The sequence below is a fragment of the Ursus maritimus genome, unplaced genomic scaffold, assembly GCF_017311325.1.
Source record: "Ursus maritimus isolate PB19 unplaced genomic scaffold, ASM1731132v1 scaffold_34, whole genome shotgun sequence".
Taxonomy (NCBI): Eukaryota; Metazoa; Chordata; class Mammalia; order Carnivora; family Ursidae; genus Ursus; species Ursus maritimus.
Window position 1 is genome coordinate 12,917,316 of NW_024426008.1, and position 21,360 is coordinate 12,938,675.

Sequence of the window (21,360 nt, forward strand, 5' to 3'; positions counted from 1 at the left end):
GTTATTATTCTCTCATTTTCATGCCTGTTTCATTCGTAATACTTATTGCTGTTGGCTGAGGCTTTTTGGCCACCTACCCCCCACTTTATATATATTTTCTGATGTATCCCCAGGACCTACCACACTGACTGCTGATGACAGGAACTCAATGACACTTTTTGAATAAGTGAATGAATTAACGGATGAATGTCAATGCCCCAAGAGCAGGGACCATTTCTGCCTTGTCCACTCCAGTGTTCCCATCACCCAACACAAGAGAAAAACTCAGTAAATACGTGTTGGATTAATTCTGCAATACCCATCTTACAGCCAAGGAAACTGAGGCTTAGCAACCTTGAGCAACCTCTTCCTGATTACTCCGGCAGTAAAGACGCAGAACCAGGACTTAAAACTGCACGTCTCACAGCTCAATTCTTGAAACATTAGTGCTCTGGAGATTATTTTATCTAACAGCTCAGTTCTGTAAATGGAGAAGATGAAGTTCAGGAGAGTGAAATGACACATCCAACTTGTCTGGTTTTGACCTACTTTGTAGGACCAGCTCTATGACCGGCTAGCGTGGCAAACCTAACGATGTTACCCTCTCTGCCCTTCACTGTCCATGTCTGTCCAAGGAGTTGGGAGGGACTTAATGACGTTATTGCCGCATCCTTAGATTTCAGGGATCTTTCCAGCCCCAAACTTCTGACCCTTCTATTCTCAGTTTGCTTCTGCTCCTTCCCCACCGTTTCTGTCTCGTTTTAAGGTTAAGGAGAAAATTAAGTTGTATGACACACGCTTTGTTCTCTACTCCAATAAGACCATGAGAAAAAGAAAGTTAAAAAAAAAATCATAAAGTTTTCCCATCTTTACGTACCTTAGGAAGAACAAGAACACTACCTGAGAACCACCTAAAGGAAAGGTGAAATATATCTCTAGCTTCTAGCCATAGGTGAAAAAGTATGTCTGTAATAGACATTCAGAAGAAATATCATTATCAATCCCTGTAATGAGGCAATAAATTGGAAAAGCAAAGGGTAAAATGATGTCCATGGCAATAACTGAATATAAAATTCCTTGGTGTGTATGCAAGAAAATGAATAACCCAACATTTCTGTGGTTTTCACTTTATTTTCACTGCTGGTGAGGAGTGACTTATACTGCAAGAGGACAAACCATTCTTATTTACACTCAAAATGTCAAACCCATTTGCACTCAAAATGCCATCACCTTGCATAACTCTACCCATTTAACCTGCACAGAAAATAAGAGCTAAAAGCAGACTACGAGGAGACCTGGAATATTAAATCCGCTCTCTTCTCTTGCAGCCTTGATCAAACACCCTGATCTGCTGCAACCATTCCAAGATGGAAGTGTTTTGAATTCTAAAATAGCTTAGCACCAAATGTGTCATAATTATCTGAACCTATATTTAGAATGATGAAATTTGCCATGAAATCTGAAATATGCTTCAAATGTCAGTCTTATTTTTAATTAATATGCCAATCTACCTTTGCAATAATCAAGTTTTACAGTCTCCCAGTGCTAGAGAACTTGGACACTCTGTGTGTGTGTGTGTGTGTGTGTGTGTGTGTGTGTGTGTGTGGTTTTTTTAATCTCACAATTATGATAATGTAGTTCTCCAACAAATCCTTCCTTCTCTACAGATTGTCAGAGGAAATCGGATTTCATCCCCATGGTATATTTCACCTATAAAACCAAATGATATGAAACGAAGTGTCCTGTCATCATGGTCACCAGTTAACAAAATCACTAACTCCATCACATTGACCATCCTGATAATCTGATATTTGTTGAGAGGGCAATATGTCATAGTGCTTGGTCAACCCATTTCTTTTTACTTACATTCGAGGGTAATGGATCAGGAAACCCTGGATTTAAAAGAAATATGTCTTTTATTTTTTAAAGTGGATATGGCTTTTGAAAACATGATCAAATATAAAATGTGACAATTCATTTCACACTCCTTTTTAGGTCTCTTTAGTGTTTTTCATTGAATTTTTGAATACTTCATATTTGATAGACACTTTAACGTAGAGCCCTAAACTGTAACAATTCTGTTACCTTCTCAAATTGCATTGTATAAATAGAAAGCTTATCTGCTAATACTGATTTTCTTACCTTTACAGACTCATCTGGTGAGAGAGGCAACAGTTCTCCAGAAGTGTCATACACATCTTGAGATTTGTCTGTCACCGCAAACAGTAAGATATCAGTTTTAGAACAAGTAAGGTTGCCTGAAAAACAGAAAAAATACACAGTGGAGAGTGTCTAGAAACTTTATCAACCAGATGAAGTAATTTTATGTTTGTTGTATCCAAAAAAATTTAGACTATTATATATATACACATATAAATGATTAATTTTTATTTATACATATATTTCAGTTTACTAGTTTATTGTACTTTAAAAGATATTCTTCAAAAATTTGGAAATTCAAAAACATGTACTTCTCCAGCAATGGTTTGAAACTCATATCATAGATTAATGTCTTACTTTACTTTTAACAAAGAACTATGTCACTAGGAATAGAGATTACGAACAAACCCCAAAAGCCTTTAGTGCATATGAGAAGCTGAGTATGCTGTTGTGTCAATGATACTCACTTGGTTCTTGCTCAACTGGCCTGAAATGGAACATGCAAACTTTGGATTCAGTTGTCTTGAGGCATCACGGTGTTGCCAAGAACAGAAACTCCAATCATTCAGTAACAATTCTCAAAATTGTAAGGCAGGGATGCTTTGTTCTGTTCTTAGGTCATGATGTAGGCTTCATATCTCTCTGATGTGGATGAACACCTGTTCACCCTTTATTACCTTTAAGAAGACAACACAATCTTTATTAGAAGAGTACAGTAGTATTTAAAAGCACCCCATTGGGGAGTTTATGCTCATAAATTTATTTACCAATCAATATCTAATTTATGTGTAGCAGATAAGACATGAGGTGGGAAAAATCTTGCCATCATGGAGCTTGCAGTCTGACAGGGAAGACAATACTAGGCAAGCAACTGCAAAAATACATTTAAGATTAAAACTGTGATAAATGTTATGCAAGAAAGGGAAAGGATGAAATTTATTGCAGAGGGAATCTAACCTAGTTTAATGGATTAGGAAGACTTGCCCAGAGGATATGTTCTTTAGCTGGGACCCAAGAATAACTAGGACGGCGGTGAAGAGTAGCAGGGTGAGCAGTCCAGCAGAGGAAAACTAGGTCACTCTTCTTGCCACCACAGAACCTGTTTTACTGTGTATGTATTCGTTTCTCAATGGAAAACGTTGGTTCCATATAATTATACTTTAATCATTAAAACCTTGCTTTTAGATTCCACATCTTCCCTGAAGTTCACCACGCCCCCCCCCCCGCACCTCTATAATTCTACTTTCCACCAGTGCTATACAAATATGGGCATGACTAGGGTATTCCTTTAACCTGTGCAGCTTCTAAGACTTGTGCTTCATGAACCCTCTTTGCCTAGGTTTTCAGTCGCTGCCTCTCAAATCTCCCCGGTAAGGTCTTAATGTGCAATGAATGTTAGCATGGCAGTTGTCATCGCCTCAGCTCTTGCTCCATCGTTCTTAGATACAGGGGTGGACCCTACAACCCAGGCTCGGCCAAGTAAGCAAAGCACTTTCCTGATCCATTGTGATAAGCTTATGAGAACCAACAAAAAAATGAACATTTCCAATATAGTAGAAAAAAGAAAGAGATGGAGAGAAATAATTTCTCATTATGTTGTTTTGATCCTCAATACAGACTTTCTTTAACTGATATATATGACATATAACATTGTGAAAATTTAAGGTGTACGTGTTTATGTACATTTATATAAAATAAATACATTTATCTATTGTAATATGATTGCCACTGTAGCAACTATTAGCACCTCTATCACATCACATCCTTATCATTTCTTTCTAGTGGTTAGATAATTAAGTTTTAGTCTCTTAGCAAGTTTGGTGGTTATAATGCAATATTTTTGTTTACATTCACTACACTGTGCATTCGATCTGTAGGATTTATTTACTATTCGCTTCCTGAATGTACCTTTAAACAACATCTTTCCTATCCCCTCCTCCTATCTGCTGGTAGTCACCATTGTATTCCCTGTTTTTACAAGTTCAGCTCTTTTAGGCTCCACATATAAGGGATATCATATGGTATTTTCCTTCTGTCTGACTTATCTCACTTTGCATAATATCCTCAAGGTCCATCCATGTTGCTGCAAATGGCAGGATGTCCTTCTTTGACATAGACTTTTTCTTTTTTTTTTTAAGATTTATTTATCTGTTTGAGAGACAGAGAGAACATGAGTAAGAGGGGCAAAGGGAGAGGGAAAGAGAATCTCCGGCAGACTCCGCACTGAGTGTGGAGCCCAATATAGGGCTCAATGCCATAACCCCAAGATCACGACCTGAACCAAAACCAAGAGTCAGACACTCAACTGACTGCATCACCCAGGTGTCCCTGATACAGACTTTCTCGAAGCTGGACATATCCCTGGGATTTTTTTATCAGAGGAGATAATGAGTTTCCCCACCTTATATTATTTCCTTAGTGAGTTTTTTTTTTTTCATTTGCAAATCAGAGTCTTCATATATAACACATATATAATTTAGTATATTTTATATATACATAAGTTGTGTCAGTCTTATGATTTGTGTCTTGAGCACTAGCTATGTGAAAACCTCTACCCAAAGTCCTAAAGCACTCAACAAGAGGCACAATTATTATACTCCAGCAACAGTGGAATGCCAATTCACTCCCAGCCAAAGGCCATCAAGAACATACTAGGGATGACTGGGCTGAGGGGTTTATTAGGAAGGGGGAGTACACACCATGAGGAACTGTGGGTGTCTCAGTAAGAGACTGTTAGAAAGGACTCATTGGTAACTTGAAGGAGAGACCAAGGAAGCAGGAGCTCTCTTAGGATTGAAGCGTGTCTGAAAATGGCAACAATTCTACAGTTGGCTCTCTTAATAAAATATCTCTTATCTCTAGGGACGGCAGGCTAGAATGACAATCAGGCTATAATTGGTATAAAAGAGGCAGCTCCTCATATTGGCCAAGAGAGGGGATGTTTGGTATTTTGTGGGTTACACGGTGATTTTATTTTTCTCCATGTCTGACAAAATTACAAAGTCCCGAACGTTCTCATTTGATCATAGGCTGAAAGGGATCTTGCCTGATGCCGGCATTGAGTGAAATGGTTCATGTCCAATGGGAGAACAACACAGTGAAGTTGTGAGTACCAGGCCAGCTTCTCACAATACTGAGGCCTGACTGTGAGCCTCAAACTGGTTCCTGGATGTTCGGGGCTGCTGTTTTATTGTGGTTTTTTCTTTCTTTCTTGAAGGTTAAGAGATGCAGAATCACAGTGAGAAGCTCTAGATCCCTTTTAGGTTGAACCTGGCACTTCCGTTCCTAGCACAGGCAGAGTAGGAAGATGGCCTCCTGATTCTGTTCGGGAAGGGCTAAGAAGACCTTGGTAAAAACCCCTCAATTTTTCTCTGGCTCAATAATGATGCCAGATTCCTGTTAACAGAGATCAAAGTCTCTTACTTCCTAATGAAAGAAATGCCATAAAATACAAATTCCCTGAGGAAAGGCAACACATTATTTACCTCTTCACCTCTCCCAATAAGGACATGGTGACCCACAAAACAGCATATTGTGATCATGGTTTCAGAAGGAAGCATGAAGGAATGTAATTCCTCTACTAAGCACAGCACTGTTAGAGGAATCCTAAATTCTCTTTTGATGATTCCCGGTTCTCTTCCATTCACCACCGAGAAAACCACCAAAAGACAGAGGAAGGGATCTTCTGGGTCCAAATTAGCTCACCTAGGAACCCGGAGGCTGAGCTCCCACCTCAAGGAAGGGTAGCTTCACGATCTATACTACCGAGCTGGCAGGAAATGCAACAGGCTTGCCAAACCATTTCTCCCACAAAATTTAGGGACCTCTCCCTCACTTCTGTGCATACGATGAACCAATCTTTTTAATTTCCACTAGGCACCTTGACTTCTTTCCTTCCTGCTATAGAATACATCACCATAGGGGCGCCTGGGTGGCACAGCGGTTGAGCGTCTGCCTTCGGCTCAGGGCGTGATCCTGGCTTTATGGGATCGAGCCCCACATCGGGCTCTTCCGCTATGAGCCTGCTTCTTTCTCTCCCGCTCCCCCTGCTTGTGTTCCCTCTCCCGCTGGCTGTCTCTATCCCTGTCGAATAAATAAATAAAATCTTTAAAAAAAAAAAAAAAAAAAAAAAGAATACATCACCATGCCCTCGTAATTTCCCTCCTGAATCGTCCTTTGCCCTCGATAATGACATCAGGCCAGAACAGGCAGGAAGATATTGAAGGAATTTGATTTCTACCAGAAGGTTCTAACTATCCCTCTCCTGCCACCTGTAATTATTCTAAAACAGGTGTCAATTTCATTTAGCCACTTTCTTCCCACCTGCCCGATGAAGACAAGACTGGGGTTGCAAGATGGACGTGCGATTCATTTTTTCTTTTATTGCCAAAAAGATCTGTTCATACTGAGTGACCCATTTCACCCTCTTTAATCTTTCTTTCCAATTAGTCCCTCCAAAGTGGAATAAAAATGATGCATTCAGGGGCGCCTGGGTGGCACAGCGGTTGGGCGTCTGCCTTCGGCTCAGGGCGTGATCCCGGCATTATGGGATCGAGCCCCACATCAGGCTCCTCTGCTGTGAGCCTGCTTCTTCCTCTCCCACTCCCCCTGCTTGTGTTCCCTCTCTCGCTGGCTGTCTCTATCTCTGTCGAATAAATAAATAAAATCTTTAAAAAAAAAAAAAAGATGCATTCATTCATTTAGTCATTCAATAACAGAGAGAGAGCTTACCACCAGTGAATGAAGCCGGTATCAGAGAGCTTCCTGATAAATAACAGGAACAGAAAAGAGCTCTCTGGAGGGGCTGCTAGCAGGATCTCACGGAGGGAGCCAAGGGGCAAAGAAAGGAGAGTGTTGTCTTTCATCACTTCCTCAGTGAAGTTGGGTCCTACTGCGATGCTCAGTCTCAGACTTTCTATCGTTCCACTGTGAGCCAATGAATGCAAAGCTTCTACGGAAAAGATTTAACATGCAACCCTCAGGATAGGAAGACCCCGGCCCCTGCCACTTCGGCAGTGACTTGGGAGAATTTCAACATTCTCATTTGAGAGCCCAGGACAGTTACTGTGCTACTGTGGAAATAAAAACTAAACACGAAAAAATGTAGCTCTGAGATAGTGTGGTCCAAGAAATCGCTGAGGTTTGGAATGAAATATGTTTGTTGTAGGATAAGAATAGGTATGTTAATCTCATGCAATTTTATCCTTTGGGTTTCTCTGGCATTTTTAAGTGAAGTGATCTTATTTTCAATAACCTTAATAAAATTTGAGTTGGAGAGAAGCGTAAAAAAATCCATATTTCAGCCCAGGTCAATGTTCTGCTCTGTCTATTTTAATTTTTAAGGCAATGTGGAAAAAAAAAAGTGCAAAAAATAAAACAAAGAAAGCCTCTGCTAATGGTGAGGCTGGATGGGCAGTGTGGTATGTATTTAGAAACACATTCACTTCTAACCTGAGTGAGATTTTTGCAGCTTACCCCGAGGTGGGAAAAATGTCATTGTAAAAACTGCTTATGTTGTCCTCAAAATTATGATCTATTTAGAAGGAAGAAAATGAAAGTTGTACTATAAACTTTTGTGGGCTCAACTGGTATGTTATCTGTGTGCTTCTTTCAGTTTTATATTCTTTATTTTTAGAGAAAATTATAGCACTTGCAGTATGCGCGAGGGAGAAACCACAGAGAGCTAAGGTAGGTAATGCCCAGCTATGTAAATCCGTTTCAGTCTGCCTTTGCGTGTATCCGCCCCGGTTCAGTCGGCCCGTGTTTCTATTATTCACCTACTGTTGGAGAAAACTCCCACTGGTATCGTACACAATGTCCATAGGTATTATAAATATCCTTTCATTTTTCTCCGCTGAGGGATAAAGCACGGGGTCAATTCAAAGTCAATCTTAAATTTTTAAGGCAGGCGAGTATATCATTTGCATACAGATCAGCAAGCTGTGCTTTAGTTAGGGGAAGATTTACAGATACTTTAAAATCAGGCCTAATCTATAGAACAAACAAGCACAGAGCTAAAGCTAAGCCAGAGAGGGAGGGAGAGGGAGAGAGAAATGGAGAGAGAGAAATGGAGAGAAATGGAGAGAGAGAACACATCGGATTGTAATAGCTTTGAATGTTTGTCACACAAGAAATTTCTTTCTGTAAATTGCTTTCAGTTAAGATTCCAGAAGGCCCAGCGTGAACTAAACTGGGGACCCTGATCTGGGAGGGCTCGTGAGTGGCTAAGTTACTACCATAAAGTGTAGGTTTCAGGCACCCCTTGGTTTGGGGTTTTGTTGTTATTTAAATAAAACCTCTTTTTTTTTTTTTTTTTAATTATCTCTGGCTTAATCAATGCATGCCTGCAATTTGCTTTGGTCAAACAGAACTTATCAGTAAAGGTCATCCTCTGAAAGCCGTTCCTGTTCCTCTGCCCACCCCGAGGGAAAAACGCAGTATCCTAGGAACAGCCAGGGCGATGGCCAGGCACGTGTCCTGCTCCCAGGACTTCATCAGGAAGATGGGTCTCTCAGATCTGCTCAAGGGGCTGCCTGTGTGGCCCCAAGTCAGAAGTTTAGGCACAGGAAGAAATAAAAGGGCAAAGGAGAGACAGCGACAAGACAAACCGTGCTTAGCAGATACGTGGGTATTTGGCCAGACCCTGGAGACTGGAGAAGTATTGCTCTCCTTGAACTTCTCTGCCTGCTTTCTCACCTCCCATCCCCATCACCACCTTCTCTGGACAAATACTAGTCCTGACTGAAACGCATTGTGCAGAAAGGATCAGCTCTTCACACTTTCTAAGGTGGCAGTGAGGAATCACAGCCTAAAGGGTAAATTCCCAAATGCAAATTATTAATCTTTTAACCACTACCAAGAAATACCCCTAAAATTATAACTACAAAGTTAATTACGAGAACTGATGGTATTATTTAAAATGACCTCAAAAATCACATAAATTACAAAATCATTTTAAAAATTACAAAAAGAAAGAAAGAAAGAAAGAAAGAAAGAAAGAAAAAAAGAAAAAAGGGAAAGAGCCCTGACAGTTTGGTTTTAGATGATGAGGAAGGGGTGAAGGGTCTTTCCCAACATCCTCCAAACATGATCAGCGTTTCCCGCACGTGCTGGGGAGCGCTGTTTTGCTTGAGCTGTTAGCTGATCACCCAGACGCACAAAAGACGGTTGAAACTCTAGGCGAAAGAGAGTGCAGGATTTCCATTGGCTGTCAATGTGCTTACGTGGACTTTGGATCTCTAAATTACGGATAGTATGTACATTTTTCAAACCTATTTATCCACAGGAGCTTTTTTGTGGCATATATCTCTGTACAACCCTTTTTTCTGTGGCCACATCCACTCAACAATGAACTAATCAGACACAAGTATTCATTCAAGATGGCTCCCTCATTCAAGATGGCTCCTTTAATTCTTCAAGACCCTTCCTTGAACACCTTATCGCTTGCCCTTCCATTCCTACCCCTTTTCCATCTTCCTCCTATTCCCACTCCTGGCTCATTTCAGCTGGTCATTCTAGCTCTGCCTTTCGGATTTCATTCAGGCATGATCTCTTCCAGAAGTGTCCTTGACTTCTCCCAGCTTCCACCCTGTATTAGTTTCCTAGGTGACTATAGCAAATTACCAACAACTGAGCATATTACTGCATCAGAAATTTATTCTCTCAGAGCTCTGGAGACCAGAGGTCTGAAATCAAGGTGCTGGGAGGGCCACGCTCCCTCAGAGTCTCCAGAGGACAGTCCTTCCTTGCCTCTTCCAGCTTCTGCTGGCTGTAGCCATTCCTTGGCTTTGGAAATAAAACTCGAATCTCTGCCTCCATCTTCGCCTTTTCCCCGTGTGCCTATGTCTTCTCCTCCTCTATCCATTCTAGGAACACTGTCATTGGATTAAGACCCATCCTAATCCAGGATGATCTCATCCCAGACCCTCAACTAAATTACACCTGGGAAGACCTTTTTTCCAAATAAGGTCACACTGACAGGTTTTGGGTGGACATATGTTTGGGGGCCCTTGATTCAACCCACTACACAACCCAGGCTCCTTCACTTACCTCCCCCATGCTTTCTTGGTACCTCTGGCATATGTTTATCATGGTGTTTACTATACTCTGTTGCAATGACTTGCCCCCTCCCCCATCACACCTCTCTATCCTGTGACATCCTGGTACAGCATCAGTGCCTTGTCTTTGACTCTCTATCACCTGTGGAAATGGAGTTTTTATAAATACCCGAAAGAGCAAGTGAACAACCCTTCGTGCAAGCAGCCTTCTCTCCCTTAAGGCTGTTGCTATGTATCCTACTTCCTTTCCCTGCATAGTTGTTACATGATACTCAATGATCTCTAAATCATAATTGTTCTCCCATAGTTACCTTCTTTATTATTTATTTATTTATTTATTTATTTTTTATTTTTTTAGTAGAGTTGGCAAACAACGTCACATTAGCTTCAGGCATACGACATAGGGAGTCAACTTCTCCATACGCTATGCTATGCTCACCACAAGCATAGCTACCGTCCATCTCCATAATTAGTTTCCTTTTTAAAAATTTGCAAGGAATTGAGTTATAATTTTGCCATTTGGTGGGAAATGTTTGCCCTGTCATAAAAAGGCGGGCATTGATCACTGACATTGCTTTGGTAACCGGCATCATTAGTACTTTTTTTAAAAGATGTTATTCATTTATTTGTCAGAGCGAGAGAGCACAAGCAGGGGGAGCAGCAGGCAGAGGGAGAGGCAGACTCGCCACTGAGCAGGGAGACCAATGTGGGACTCGATCCCAGGACCCTGGGATCATGATCTGAGCCGAAGGCAGATGCTTAACCGACTGAGCCACCCAGACGTCCCTGGCATCATTATTTTTATTAATGTATCAAAAGGGCAGAGAAATGCCTTGAAATGTGCATTGTTGTCCAAAGAACAACTACTGCACTGTCCACCTACCATGATTATTATCCACCTATGGTTTGGAAACCACAGAATGCTGGCAGGATTGGTGGCTGTCTTATTTTGGGGTGACCAAGGTTTTTGCTTATGTGTCTTTGCCTGGGTTCTAGACTTGACATGGCAGCCCCTGGTAGGTTATTTTCTATTGGGAAACACAGACTTTTACAAAAACTGTTCTTTGCCCTTCAGAAACTGATCATCGATTTGGAATGAACGGAAATATAAACAAATCACTTCAGTGCCTTGAAGTAACTAAGAGGTGTCCTGTGTGCGGTGTGGCCTTTTTCCCATGGAATCCACATAACGCAAATGTCCTAAACGTGTCCAGAGCTGAGACTTCGAGACTCTGGTGCAAGTCAAACACCTTCGCGTGACTTACCACGAGGGTCTTTTTCTTATCTCTTCAGCCTCATTGCCCTCCTCCCAGAACATGTGTCAGCCATACTGCATTACCTGTTGCTTCCCAATATGCTCCATTCTCTTTCTCCTCAGGGTTTCTGAACATGCTGTGAGCTCTTCCGGGGCCATCATCCACTGCTTCCTCCCTGCTCCCTTGCCCCCCCTCTTCTGTCCACACAACTGGGGTGTCACCTAGCTTATTCACCCTTTGGACATCAACCTAGGTGTCATGTCCTCTACAAAGCCTTCTCTGCACTCCCCAAGTCGGCAGTGAACGCCCTTCCTGAACATGCTCTTAGAGCTCTGACATGTGGTACTGATTATCGGTCTCTTCCGTTGGACTGTGAGCAACCTGAGTGTTGCCACACCTTGCTCACATTCTTGTCCCCAGAGCTAATAAATGCCCCTGGTACATAGAAGACATTCAGTACAGACTTGTGGAAGGAAGGAAGGAAGGAAGGAAGGAAGGAAGGAAGGAAGGAAGGAAGGAAGGAAGGAAAAGGAAAGGAAGGGAAGGGAAGGGAAGGAAAGGAAAGGAAAGGAAGAAAGGAGAAAGAGAAGAAGAGAGGAAGGGAGGGAAGGAGGGAAGAAAGAAAAAAAGAAAGAAAAGAGGAAGGAAGTATCTTCCAGAATTAGCTGAGTGTTTGCCTATTCTGCTTGGAAAGTGGCCAGCCCAGCCCTCAACGTCCTCTCCTCCTCCCTGCACGTTTGAGCTCCCAGCAGGGTGGTAGCTCTGTGTTAGAGAAGCCCCCAGCAACACCCCCCGGAATGCAGGCACTCATCTGCTTCTGTACGCTTCTAGCCATGAGAAAAAGATGATCTATTTTCTGACTTTGATGCTTGTTGCATTTTAATGAAAATAAAAATACCACTTCCTTTTCTCACACTAACGATGAGAGGAGGCTTCCGGATAGGCAGAGATGCCAAACTTTCTTTCCTGATTTCTTTGCCTCCCATACCTCATTTAGATTCCATTGCTTATTGCATCAGAATAAATCATCAGAGTCTGCCCAAATGTAAGCAGCTGCTAGCTTTCCTGGTTTTTCCTAATGGCTGGATAGGCTTTTTGCAAAGGTGCTGTCATATGGAAAAGTCTACTTCGAGATGCGTTCTAAAGGCCTGCAGAATGTGGTTATGCCACCTAACTGGTATTCTTTCATTTGTTCATTCAACAAAAACTTTCAGAATGAGTGAATGAATGGATGAATGATGTCTTCCAGAACTGAGTGCCATCTATTTCTCTGCCCCTCCAGTAATTAGCAATCTGGCCTGTAGCCTGTTCTGGAAAAGGTAGAACAAGATATCTATTAATCTTCATGATCCATCATTTTTAAGAACTAAAACTTAATCACTCTGTTCTCTGACCCTTTGAGGACCAGGCTTTATCTGTAGTCAGTATCATTTTGTTTCAAAATCAAACAGGTTTTTAATTCTCTGGACCATAAATCAAATTATCACAGAGTTTGTTTATTTGTTTGTTTTAATTCTGGGTTTATTTTTTAAAGACTACTCTTAGAGCTCATCCTTGCCAGCATTTTGTGTTGTCGGGGTCTCAGATTTTGGCCATTCTGGTGAAGTGGTATCTCCTTGTTGTTTTAATTTACATTTTCCTAATGACATGTGATGCCATCCTGCATCATATGATGACATATGATACACATATTTTTCAAGGAAGATAAGTCTTCCTGCCTCCAGACCCTACTTAGAAAGTCCAAAAGGAAGGTTACCTCTTCAGTTCGTAGCTGCCTGCTCAGAGGGTAAAGGTAGGAAAATGGTGAAAACAGGGATTTTAGATATGTTTTCCAGGTTCAGATCCTGACTGATAACTCCCAGGAGCAAGATACCCTTTGACAACAGCAATACTGTTCTGTTGGATGATTCTTTTACATTAAGAGAAAAAAATTGTTTTAAAATATAAACTTGAAAAAGAAATGTTTGGGAATGAGAGAGAATGGCTACAAAACAAGGTAATTGGCTCCTTTACTGCTATCTCTGGATAGCTGCCCAGAGAGGAGCACATTCCATGGGGCCAGAGCTTCACATCAATTTATAGTCCTGGTGGTCTGGAAGGTACAATAGATTTCCTACTTGCTACCAGATCTGTGAAAGCCAGACGGTCCTAATTTAAAGCCAGACTTCACTAAAAATCATTCCAATAGACTAACTCCTGTGATCCCAAGTGAAATGAATTTAGAAGTCATAGATAAAATGTTTTGTGAAGGCCTATGATAATTAAACATCTAATGAAAATGCGATATGACCTACTGTTTTCTGTAGTAAGTGGAAGAAAGTTGCGTTGCTGTAGGTCTTCTGATAAATAGTACTTTGGGTACCGCTCTTAGTGGTAGAGATCTTTATGAGATATATTGAAATGTATAACTACAGTAAATATATTTCTGCATCGGCAAAGATGTGTTTTTAGGCTTTTAACGTGCATTTAACCTGGGGTCGGTAAGTTTACACCATTTAGCTTACTTTATGTTTTCACTAAATTCTTACCAACTGGCCCCTTTTAATGGGCGCCTTGCTTTCTCCAAAGACGAGTGATCTAATCATCCCACTAGGTTTCCCTCTAGGTGAAGAGAAAATTGCTTCAACTGCATATTACCGGATATCCCTAGCCTTGTCCCAGTGCCCTTAGTACAATGATGTCCGTCTTCACACTATTAGACGGAATTCCTCTGAGCACGTGAGAGACATGGTACAATGGAGAGGTGACCTCCCTAGCCAGGGTTCTTTAGAACACAATAGTAGATATTTTCACAAGCTAGTAAAAAAATTTTATCCTTATCAAGAATTGACTAAGGGGAAACAGGCCACAAATGAGATAATCCACAATACTCACCACATTACTCTGAACAGAGGGCGAAAGGAATTCCAGCTTCTGTCATGGGTAAAATGAGTATAGTCTTTTCAAAACAGAATGCTAAACTCCCCACACTAGAACCAGGTTTTCCCCTGGGAACTGATAATCTTTAACTCAGAAAAGAAAGCTGATCACAACCCCTCAGCCACAGCTCACCAGGAGCCAGACCAAAATCAACTTTACTCCACTCCCACTCTCTATTAGACATATAGCCACTTAAGACGAAAAGTTCTTCTCACGTTGGCTGTGCTGGAAGCATCGCAGCCTCGTGGGTTTAATTAGTCCATCATAAGCTGGCAGTAAACAACTGTCAGAAGTTACTTGCAAAGAGGTTTAATACATCTCTTGTTGAGAGGCTACATGGGTGTAGAGATCAGAATCCCACTCTAAGACCCATTATCGAGGGTCTTCTATATGCCAGGCACTTAAAAGTTGCTTCAAACAAAGGTCTTCTTTCTGCCCTCAGTAAGTTGAAGGACCAATGGAAAATAGATGCAAACAAAAATTACAGAAGACAGCAAATGACATCATAGAACAGATTCCAATGTCTACAGGTGCCCAGAGGAAAGATTAATGTTGTCTTCTTCAGGAAGGAAGGCGTTCACCACCCGACTAGAACTCTCCAAACTACATATATCCATAACAACAAGGACACCCAAAGCCTTGCTATTCAAAGCATGGTGCCCAGGCTGGCAACACTGGCATCACCTAAGAACATGCTAGAAATCCTCCACACGTCAGACCCCTCTTACTGACTCAGTTTGCATTTTAATGAGGTCCATGGGCATTTCCTATGCCCATTAATTTTGAGAAGCACTAGTCTAGAACAGTGTTCCTCAACCATTAGCATGCTTCAGAATCACCCACAAGGCTTGTTAAAGACAGATTCCCTTTTGCCAACCCCAGCATTTCTGATGCTGTAATTCTGCGTAGGACTCTAGAATTGGCATGTCTCGCAAGTTCCCAGGGGATGCTGATGCTGTGATCTAGCGATCATCTTGAAAATCACAGAGGAAGATCGTGCTTAATACTGAAACCAGAGAAAGGAGAGAGCACGAGCTATCTCCCAGGCGATTTAAGAAAACTGCCCCATGACTCTGATATCTTGCATACTCAGGAGCAAACCTGGTCATCAGTGGCTCATCAGTGAATGACACTTCCATCCCGTGCGCCCTGGCCAGATTACAAGATGTGCAAAGATAAAGGACAATACCTCTTTGTTTGCCATTTTATCCCCAGTCCCTAGAGCAGAGTAGGTGCCCAAGGATATGATGCTTTCTTTTTTCAAGAGTCAAGCATGGGAGATCCTGTTCTCTGACAGACTGTCCATCCTTACCTACACCACTGGTTGGAAAAGCAGACACCGAGTGTCCTGGAATAGTCCACAGGTTCCGGCACCATTTTCCAGAAAAGCCCTGCAATGAGAGGACATTGAACACTTATTCAGCTACTAATAAAATAACCCTGGGTTTCTCGTTTGGTTGTTGCTTATGGGGAGCGTATACCTTCTAACACACACCAAAGAGGCCAGGCCAGGAGTTAACCATGGAAAGTCATCTCAAATGCTTAACAGTATGGGCAACAGCCTGGATCAGACCAAGTAGTTTAAATTCATAATTGTTCAGGCTAAACAAATTGCCAAAAATTAGAGTCCACTATGTAGAGCGGCCCCTCCAAAATGCTATTACCTGGAAATCTCCCATAGATGTTCAATTTATGTTGAATTTTCAGGTCAACTACATTGTCTCATGGCAGATTACAATGGGCTGTATACAGGAAAGAAGCTAAGAGAGCTTTCCCCACATCCTCCATAGACTGTCATGCCTCTTCAAGGGTATGGTCATTTCTACATTAATTTCTGTTATACTGAAAGTTTCATAAGAAATACAAATCATGAATCCCTGAATGTACCATTACCCCGTGGGGTGTTTACTCATCGATCTTACTTATCTTGCTTTTTTCTCCATTTCGGCTGCCTTTTCTAGTCCACACAAGCTCCGGGAAATAAGAGGCTGGGTTGGAAAGCTTCCACCTGGCACTCTGGACGTGTCTACTTTGATTATTATTCAATAATTCCAACCAGTCACACATAATGTAATGTGATTTATGGCATGTTGAGTGATAATGCTGAAACATGCATTTATCTCAGCAGTTAAAAATCAGTAAAAACAAGAACAAGAAAATAATATCCTCACCCACATGAAGTAAATCCATTACTCTAAATACTGTATGTATTTCCCAGGCCCTGAAGATAGAGTCCATCTTCCTTATTTTGTTGACGAAGTACAAAGGTGGTTCTTTTTCTTCTGAAAATGTTCCAGAATTGTCAGTTATAGTGCAAAGCCTCTAAAAGCTTAAGTAGTGAGGGAGCCAGGAACTCTGTTAACACTTATTTATTCAAAATAATCGGAAAAGGCAACTGACTTTTATTCATATATCTTATCAAACCTTCAGAATCGTCATCTTTGAAGGATGTGCTGTTGTCTTAATGGCATAAGGGGAAAAAAAGAAAAAGCTAAAACTGCTCCAGCTACAACTCTTGGGTAACTGCTGACAGATCCGTGTCATCACTGACTCCCTCCTTCCGACATTGGAAGGGAAATGCATATGCTAAGTAGGGGGGCTTGTACATAATATGCTCAGCTTGGGAGCATGTGGGGGGCTCAGTCGGTTAAGCCCCGAACTCTTGATTTGGGCTCAGGTCATGATCTCAGGGTCGTAGGATGAAGCCTTGGGTCTACTCTCTCTCCCTCTCTCTCTCTGCCCCTCCCCCCACTCATGCTCATGCTCTCTCTCCCTCTTAAAAAAAATGATCATGATGATAATAATAATAATATGCTCAGCTTGGCCATCACAAATGTATACACTACCCATCCTATGCCTAATATCATGGCAACAGCAGGACTAGATATGCCCGGTCTATATGAGTATACACACACACACACACGCACACACACACACTCAAGCAAGATGGATGTTTGTGGAAAGGAAAAGTTAAGAACCAACTTTTTTCTCTTTTTTTTTTTTTTCATAAAGGAAGAAATCAGGAGCTGAAGAGAGTTTTACATTATCCATATAATTACTGAACCTGCCCCCTTCTTTCTGCCTGGGCAGAACTAGCTGTGTGGGACCAGAGAATGACAGACCCTTAAAGGCTTAATTGGTATCATATTGCCGGAAGTCGCTGCTAGTTGTTAAATGTTATTGCACTTTCCTTCTCTCCCTGACATTTCTTTTTCTACCACTGCTAATTGCCCAGATAAGTTTTCTCTAATGACACACCTTTGTCCTTCACCTTACTCAACGGCGTGAAGGAAATAAAGAGAAGACCCATGGAAAACAGGCGAGACACTGTACACTGAAGGTTGGTAATATATGATACTGTCATTTCAATTCTCTCATGACCTTTGTGGTACATTTTATGCAAAGAATAATGAACAAAAATATCTTAGAGAAATTTCCTGAACTTCTTGTCCTATACACATAGACATCTTCTTGCGATATTATGAGGGGTGAGAGGGGGTAGAGAAAATCAAGAAAGGGACTAAATTCTAGGAAGTGTCCTTATAATGGAGTCCATTCGGCAATTTAGCAAATAAATCTCTTTACCCAGATCCAAAAGGAAGCTGGATTATGGTGAATTCTGTTCTGTGGGTAAAGTATTAAAATGAGCTCTTGAAGTATGCTCATTTTATACAAATCTATGGACTCGAGTCAGCAGGGATATAAGCAAATTCCAATCTTTCTTGGTCCTTCTGTCTTGGGAACTCTTCCTAGGAATTACCAATTTTCACTGACTATGATATGACCTCTTTGGCCACCTGCCTTCAGTTTTACAAGAACAGTGATTATAACTTGCCCATGAACTCAGTCTGCAGCCTTTATCTGCCTCCTGCCACCCCAAGGTGGGTGGAAGGAGAAACTAGAAAGATTCAGAATGATCGGGAACTGTCCACAAAGGAACAGACTGAACTTTGAAGAGCTGACCCTGGAGCCATCCCTGCTCCAAGGCAACAAGTGATGTGGGGAACGTGGGGAGAAATGGATCGTAACCCTCTATCTCAAATTTGCTTTGTAATCTCAGATGCTCTTTTATTTCCAGTGGAGCAATGGTGCTGGAGAGACAAGAATAGGGAACGGTGAATCTCAAGCCCTTCTATTATTTATTAACTGGATGACCCTGTTGCCTCACTGAAGGATACCATCTTTCTCTAGAAAAGGAAATTAATATCACCCACCCTAACTGGGCAGTTGTGGAGTTCCAAATTCTCTGTGGAGGTGAATGTGCTATCCACAGTGCTGTCAGTGGACTGAAGTCAACTTTTGGAATGCAGAGATTTGCAAGGATATCCTTTTTTCTCTGAGACTTTCCTCAGAGAAAATAAAAGTAGATAATAAATACATTGCGTTCAGTAGCAATAACGTAGACCTTCAATAAAATCGCCTTTTATTGCTACAGAAGCTATTCTGGGCTAACTCTACTCTAAGAAACCATAACCCACAAACACAAGAATTCATATAGGAAAAAAAATCAACTCCGGACCCCAGCATACATATTACTTTTGAGATGTCAAAGGCCTCTGAAAATTTCAGGTGGTGAGTTATGGCACATAAGGGTTCTTGAATCACTCAGATTCCCAAGAATTCTCTCTGGACCCTGTACTTTACTCATTAATTACAAAAAATATGGCATTGCACGCCACAGTAGCAGCTCCGGAAGTGTCTTTATTTGATGTGTGAAGAAGAAAAATGATCATTGATACAGGTCTCATCTGTGTGTTTCTCTCATATAATGCAATCCCTGAATGGGCCCTACAACGTTCAGTGGTGTCACTTTACATCTTATTTATGCCCTATAAAAAAAGGGAATTCGGGTAATGTGATGTGTGTGCTGAGCAAAATGACCAAACTATCAGCTTTATACAATAATTCCCGTAGTCTAAACGGTATATATCAAGGCATTTTGTCCCTGTGAATTATATTGTCAAGGCCCCCTGTGTGGTCTTCCCTTTGTAGTGGGCTTGTTCATAAAGCTTTAAGCTGTTTGTGTTTGCAGAGGAGAGAAGATGAATAAGATATTACAGTTGTATGGGAAAATTCTTACTCTCAGCAAAAACTAGCCTATTTATGGGACAATCTTAAAGGGCGAGGTATTTTTCATTCTGACCTTTAATGGCACACACACAAAAAATCAATGTAGATGGTTTTTCATGGAGGAAAGTGTGGATTTTCACTTCAGAGCCAATTTGGACTTGTGTTTGCATCTTTTCTTATTAGAATGAGTTAAGGATAGTGAGTTTCTAGTTTCACCTTTGTACCATGTTTTTACCCACTTACTCCATTTTTTTAAGCGGAGGATGTCACTCAATGGTGGATTGAGATCTTGGCAATGAAAACATCGCCCAGGTCCTTCAAGGGCATTGGGCCAAGGTCAGAACATGCTGCCTCACTTTCAAATGACAGCAGAAAGCTGAGAAGACTGTTTTCTCCCCCATCAAATGCAGTACTCTTAGGACCTAGCTTAGGTGTTCAGGTCGGGGATTGGGGCGGCGGAGTGGGGGGAGCCTGAATGATGTAAAGTAGAAGACGAGTTTGTTTACTTGTTTAATGAAGTCCTTGTTATTTCTAAAATGAATTACACTTCGAATTATCAATGAAATAAAAGTAAATAACTCACACTCAGATAGCATCAAATCTGGTCAATTAACCCACCTATTTGGAAATAGCTAATTGCCATTGCTGATGAGGTTTTGGGAAAGTGAGAGGCTCGTTCATTGCCATGGTGGCAGCAACTGGGAGGGCCATTTATGCTTTCTGACCCACTTCTAGAAATTCATCCTATGGTAGTAATTCAAATTGCAGCACAAAGCTATAAATGTTAAAGTATTTACCGCCATTATTACCTCTGGCTGTAGAATTTAAATAGACTTGTGAATCCAACAATAGGGGAATAGTTAAATTCAATTTAGTAGTTTAACTGCATAGAATACTATAAAGTCATTAAAAAAGTTATGAATACTATGTAACAGCATGGAAAATATCCACGATGTACTATTAATTGAAAAAGCAGAATATAAAGTTATTATGATTGCTATAATTACAACTACATAAAATACGTGTTCCAAGACTGAAAGAAGACGTAACAAAAGTGATTAGAAAAATGTTTTGTGGTGGTCAGACTAAAGGCACAATTTTTCAACATTATACTTCTTTTAGTGACTTTAAAATTATTAAAAATTTTGGGGCTAGGGGAGAGATTTGAGTCAGCTAAACGGCCCTTGGATGAAGTCCAGCAGTTACTTAAAAATAATTTCTCTTTCTAACTTTCCAGCCTCTGGGGCAAGACTATCTGCTTTAAAAACTGGACTCTACCCATCTCACAAGAAATGCCGGGCAAGTCATTTAACCCTGGGGTCCTTAGTTTCCCACCTTAAAATGGAGATGCTATCCATTCCTATGTCATAAAATTACTGTGCGGATTAATAATTTTATACAAGTAAATAGTCTGATACTTAGTAACTGCTTGATACAAGTTAACTATTATTATCATTTCAACAGAGTTTGCCCTTGAATGCTTTGGGGAACTTGGGACTAAGGTTACCATGGCAAGCGGCTTAATTTAATTTTAAATAATGAACGCTCCTTCCTTTAGAGTGGTGGGATGCCATAGGAAGCGGAGGGTAATTACACAGAGGTGTCATTCGTAAAATGTCACCAGTTTCTTACACATCCGTTAGCCAAAGGTAGCATGGATGGACCGAAATAGTCAAGAAAACTTTTCGCAAGGCTCATTTAGCCAAAGGCATGATCTATGACAAGATAAACAAAAACGGAAATCTCTTTATACTCCACCTGGGAGTTGCGGAATAAAATTACAGATGCAAATTAGGCTCACAGTCTGAAAACGCCCCAGTCTGTTCTGGTTGGCCTTATTGCGCTGCGTCTCTGCCCTCAAACTGCCATCATGTGTGTGGCCTTTTTTGATGACACTGATTAACCTCATTTTTAATGCA